Below are 6,000 nucleotides of genomic sequence, written 5' to 3' on the forward strand. Positions count from 1 at the left end.
CAGTCTAGGCTGTTCCCTTACGTAATGTCACATATATCAGGAGAAGTGGGTGATCTTGTGCCCCCCTGGCACTGTTGTAAACACATAATCGCGGCACAAATGCCCATAACGTTAGCCCGCTATAACATTACATATCAACTAACACAATCATTTACTACCATTTCATGTGTATGATCAGTCCAGGGCTGTTCCCTCATGTAATGTTGCATAATCAGGAGAAGTGGGTGATCTTGTGTCGCAAATCCAGCTGACTGCCTCCCTGGTACTGTTGTAAACACATGACGGCGCCACACCCACAGCTAGTGATAAATTACAGAACATCTATTCTAACATATATATTTTTAATAAGTACATAAACCATAAGGAGTTAACTTGCATCCATTTAAATTTAGTTAACAAGTTTGAAAATATTTTAATGAAAAATAATAAAATAAAACCTTTCCTGTAGCTCAAACAGTAGAGCACAGTGCTAGCAACGCCAAGGTCATGGGTTCGATTCCCAGGGAAAGCAAAAACTGAAAAAATGTAAAATGTGTACCTTAAAATGCAATGTAAGTCGCTTTGGATAAAAGCGTCTGCCAAATGCATAAATGTAAATGTAAAACATGCATTGCAAGCATTTTTTCCCGCTGACAAATTGTCACTGTTACCTCACGCTCGAGTTGGTACCCACTGCAGACACAATTTTAATACAATTTACCAGTTTTTAACTACTTCAGAGAAAATGGCAGACAATTTTTTCAAAAGAAGACAACTGACAAGTGAGGAAATAGAGGAGTTTTTTTTTATTCTGATGAGGAGAATTTTGACAGTGAGGCAGAGAGTGACAGTGATGAAGACCTTCCCCCGAACCTTGAAGCTCAGGATTACTGGAGCACAGACCCCATGCTCTTGACACCATTTTTCGGGTCTTTGTTTTCACAGGACCGATTCCTTCTGCTCCTCTGCCATCTTCACTGTTCAAACAATGCAACAGCAGTTTTAAATGACCCTCTGAAAAAAATCAGAAATATTTTTACTGCTCTCACCTCCTCCTTTCATCGCATTTTTGTGCCATACCGGGATCTGTGTTTTGATGAATCTCTGATGAAGTGGAAAGGCAGGCTGGCATTTCGTCAGTTCATTCCATCTAAATGGCACAGATTTGGGGTCAAGTTTTTTGTTTTGTGTGATGTGCTCACTGTTTATGTGCAGGACATGATCATTTACTCCAGATCTACCAGTGCCATAAAACACCACCAAGGACTTGGGATTTCTGGGTCTGTTGTAATGACACTACTAGGACCTTACCTCAGAAAGGGTCATGTCCTTTATGTGGATAACTGGTACAGTAGTCCCACACTTTTCCAGAACCTCTTGTCTCTTGGCACTGGAGCTTGTGGGACTGTGTGTGCAAACCGCAAAGGGATGCCAACATTCACCTGTAGAATGACAAAGGGTAATGTGGAATTCAAAGAAAATGGATCACAGTTGGCAGTCAAATAGCATGATAAGAGAGATGTCCATGTCCTTACCATTGTCCACCCAACTGGTATGGCAGCCACAGGGAAGCTGGATCACATCACTGGGCAAGCCAAGATGAAGCCAGTCTGTGTGCTGGAGTACAACAAAAAGATGGGAGCAGTTGACAAAGCGGACATGATGACTGGTTTTCTTGAATGCACCAGAAAGTCTACCAAGTGGTACAAAAATATCTTCTTTCACCTACTTGACACAGTTTTACTGAACAGCCACATTGTCTACCGGCAAATTACTGGTAAGATATTTCTATAAATCAAAGAATATAAACAAGACAAAAAAATTGATCACATTTTCAATTAATGTAAACAAAAGTGTTATAAAGGGTATGCATGGATGTCACTTTCCTGAGTGAGTGGCAAAAGAGCTGCTGCGTGACTGGATTTAATAGGGGAACCGGTGTAAACAACGAGTAAACAAGTTTCAGTTTAAACTAAAGCTTAGACTTGATATAGTGGTGCTTAAAACTTACCAAAGATCCAGTGATCCATGGATATTGACAAGAACATTTCCTGGCATTTTTACATGCCTGATTTTGACACCAGTAAAATACATAAATCAAATTTGCCTGTGAATGCTTTAAATAAATACAATATACTAAGGGTGTAATGGTAAACAAAACTGACGGTTTGGTATGCACCTCGGTTCTGAAGTCACGGTTCGGTACAGCAGGGGAGAGAAAACTAAATATAAAATAGTTTTTTTTTTAAACAGTGGTTTACTGAACAGATTGTGTCAGTCCATAAATTAATTTAATTATAACTAAAATATTTTAATTCAATTATAACTAAATAAAGCATTAATTCAATTATAACAGGGTTTTTTTAAATCTCTCTTCTAATAGTTTTTATTATTTGCTAATAAGTTATACCACACTCATATAGGCATACATTATGCATGTTACTGGCCATTGTTTAAATCTGCTAGCAATTCAAAATACATCTTTATGGCTGTACAAGATATTATTCAGCACCCTGATGAACATCACAATGCCGGGTTGGCCTACGTTGTCGTCACGTTCTCTCCATCTGGATGAAGATAAGGAGCAGAGACTGCACAGCGGGTTGTGTTGACAGTGTTTAGTGATTTGGAGAAGAGAAAACTTCAGAATAATGTCACAGAGTTCATTCAAGCAATTCAAGACGAACCTGATGAGAGGGCTGCTGGAGAACAGTATATTTATTGTTTTGTTTATAATACTATTTTGATTGTTGTTCATTGCAATTATATTTATAATTTGTTTTGTAATTTTATTAGAAAGTGTATATATGTATAATAGTCTAAACAAAAAAACATTTAGCTTAAATTGAGGAGATTTAATAAAACATGAATGAAATGTGTACATTTTGCAATTTCTTTTTAAGAAATGACATACGTTTGAAGTATGCTAAACTAATACAACACATTCTAACTAGCAAAGCAGAGAAAAGGTCATCATGTATGCATTTGACATCATGTAACTTAAACTATATGCAAGCTAATAGTCAGTGAGGCGTGACCATATAGCTTTTCTCTGCTTTGCTAGTGAAATATAAAACTCAGTAACAATATTAACACTAAAACATAAATAATATATTCATGTTACGTATCAAGTCAACTGAACCCTAATAACTTTACCGAATGCACGGAGCATATTTGCAAGGTGCAAAACGACAAACATGACATTTGAACGTCCACATTTTTGAGTACTGTTCGTTTTACAAGAGAATTTTTTAAATATCTTTATTCATATTTATTGCATGTTTGTAAATAATTATATGTGCTCCAAAATAGGAGGAAAAAAACTAAAATATACTCACCATTTGACACGCGGATGTTGTGAGGGAGATGCAAAATGCCGTGTGCAAGCGAAATTCAAAGCAGTGGGGAAAAAATAGCAACATAAACATGTCAACCATAGTGTGTACACGCTAACAAATAATGTGAAAGGTTTTGAATTTAAAAAATAAAGCAAAACATTCATAGAGCGCTCACCTGCACGCGGTCATCCACCACAAGCGCCATTGTGACTGCGTCACTGCAAAAACTCACGTGTCAAGGTTGATGTGTGTTACCATGGAAATTAGAACGCATGTCATTGCATAATAACGGTCGCAATAAAAAAACTCACGCCAGGCTGCCAGTCTTATTTTTAAGAACGTACGTGCGAAAGGGTTAATATATATGGAATATTTAACAAAAAGGGTGGAAAAACTCTTCAAATAGACAGACAAAAACACCAAATAGACAGACAGGTTCACAAAGATCGCTTACTGAAGGCACAGAAGCTAGTTCCTGTTTGTTTTCGCGGACGCTTTATAGCTTCCGGTCGATGATGTCATCACGCCGACGATCCTTGCACCACTCCTGTTTAACCTGTATATGCTGCCACTGAGCCAAATAATGAAAAATATCAATATTGCTTACCAAAGCTATGCTGATGACACCCAGCTCTACTTAGCACTATCACCTAATGACTACAGCCCCATTGACTCCCTGTGCAAATGCATTGATGAAGTTAACAACTGGATGTGCCAGTGATCTTCAGTTAAACAAAGACAAAACTGAAATCACTACATTTGGAAACAAAGATGAAATTCTCAAGGTGAATGCATATCTTGAGGCTAAAGGTCTGATAACAAAAAATCAAGTCAGGAATCTTGGTGTGATTTTGGAGTCAGACCTGAGTTTCAGTAGTCATGTCAAAGCAATAACTAAATCAGCTTACTATCATCTGAAAAATATTGCAAGAATTAGATGCTTTGTTTCCAGGCAAGACTTAGAGAAACTTGTTCATGCTTTCATCACCAGTAGGGTGGACTATTGTAATGGCCTTCTCACCGTCCTTCCCAAAAAGACCATTAGACAGCTGCAGCTCATACAGAACGCTGCTGCCAGGATTCTGAGCAGAACCAGAAAATATGACCATATCACACCAGTCCTCAGGTCTTTACACTGGCTTCCAGTTACATCTAGGATCGATTTTAAAGTACTACTACTTGTTTATAAATCTCTCAATGACCTAGGACCTCAATACATCGCAGATATGCTGATTAAATACGAACCCAACAGATCACTCAGATCAACAGGATCAAATCAGTTAGAAATACCAAGAGTTCACTCAAAGCAAGGAAAGTCTGCCTTTAGCTATTATGCCAGCCGTAGTTGGAACCAGCTTCCCGAACAGATCAGATGTGATCCAACAGTAGCCACATTCAAATCCAGACTCAAAACACATCTGTTTAGCTGTGCATTTACTGAATGAGCTCTGAGCACTGTATGTCCGACTGATTGCACCTTATCTATGCATCATTTTTTAAAGTTTTAGTTTACCTGTTTTTTTTCTTTGGTTATCATAATTTTATTATTTTTAATTCTGTTTACATTGTATTCTTTTTCTTATGCATTTTTATCCCTATTTTAATTCCTTTCTATGTAAAGCACTTTGAATTGCCATTGTGTATGAAATGTGTTATATAAATAAACTTGCCTTGCCTTGCCTTGAAGAGGCTGCCTTGCGAGGTGGGGGCATCAAGAAATCTTCCTTCATCTCAGCAAGGTTTAAACAGAGATGCCGTTCCTGTACCACCATGGTGTACACCATGGTTGCTGAGCACAGTTACTGCATCAATCCTGGCTCAGAACTACCCTTGTGCAGATATCTTATTGCTTTGGCCTGGTGTACCTGCAAGGTTTGCCATGGCAGGTCTAGCTTTCTCAGCGTGGGCATGACCCAAACACATGAGGCAGAAATTGTGGCCATCTGAGGATGGTAGATATCAGACGCATCCAGAAACACACAGGTGGAAAGGCATCTTTCCAGATGCAGACATATACGAGGCTGCCAATTAGCTGAACATACTGTATACTAGTTTAATTGGTGACACGTAGCCTACTTTTTAAAATCTTTACTTGAATATGGCAACATTCTTATTTTAAACATTTTATTTGAATATAGCAACATGAAACCTCGTTCAACAAAATACTTCTATAATCAAATCACTGACAGAGATCCCTCCGCTGTCATCCATTCACTGTGGGCATTGTTAGTAAGCGTGATGAAATCATCCATAGCAATGAGGTCAACCCCACCCTTTCTCTTAGCTTAAAGGGTTAGTTCACCCAAAAATGAAATTTATGTCATTAATGACTCACCCTAATGTTGTTCGACACCTGTAAGACCTCCGTTCATCTTCGGAACACAGTTTAAGATATTTATATTTAGTCCGAGAGCGTATGAAAGTGTATGCACACTATACTGTCCATGTCCAGAAAGGTAATAAAAACATCATCAAAGTAGTCCATGAATTTCATTTTTGGGTGAACTAACACTTTAAGAATTATCTCTATTCCTTAACAAAAGTTCAATTTATCTGCAAATTTCTTTTTAGCAGTTGAATTAGGTAAAACAAAATCAAACATCAAAATGACTAGTCACTTTATTTACATCTAAATATGAATGTAAATACAACTTTTTAAAAACATTGTTTAACAGTTTTATTT

The 6,000-nt window shown here is 37.6% G+C and overlaps 1 long non-coding RNA gene across 10 annotated transcripts; it reads right to left on the bottom strand.

Moving 5' to 3' along the window:
- Positions 1-236: 236 nt before the first annotated feature.
- On the bottom strand, positions 237-3,666 carry LOC137093556 (uncharacterized). Of its 10 annotated transcripts, none has more exons than XR_010908501.1 (6): positions 3,318-3,447; positions 1,709-1,767; positions 1,515-1,596; positions 1,291-1,421; positions 1,060-1,129; positions 237-956 (listed from the first exon to the last, which is right to left on the bottom strand). It is a non-coding gene; the product is annotated as an uncharacterized lncRNA (long non-coding RNA). The 10 variants fall into 10 exon arrangements; XR_010908500.1 differs by having other exon boundaries at positions 237-993; XR_010908496.1 differs by having other exon boundaries at positions 1,029-1,129.
- Between the last annotated feature and the right edge of the window lie 2,334 nt (positions 3,667-6,000).

This window comes from Pseudorasbora parva, chromosome 12 (assembly GCF_024679245.1).
Source record: "Pseudorasbora parva isolate DD20220531a chromosome 12, ASM2467924v1, whole genome shotgun sequence".
Classification (NCBI taxonomy): domain Eukaryota; kingdom Metazoa; phylum Chordata; class Actinopteri; order Cypriniformes; family Gobionidae; genus Pseudorasbora; species Pseudorasbora parva.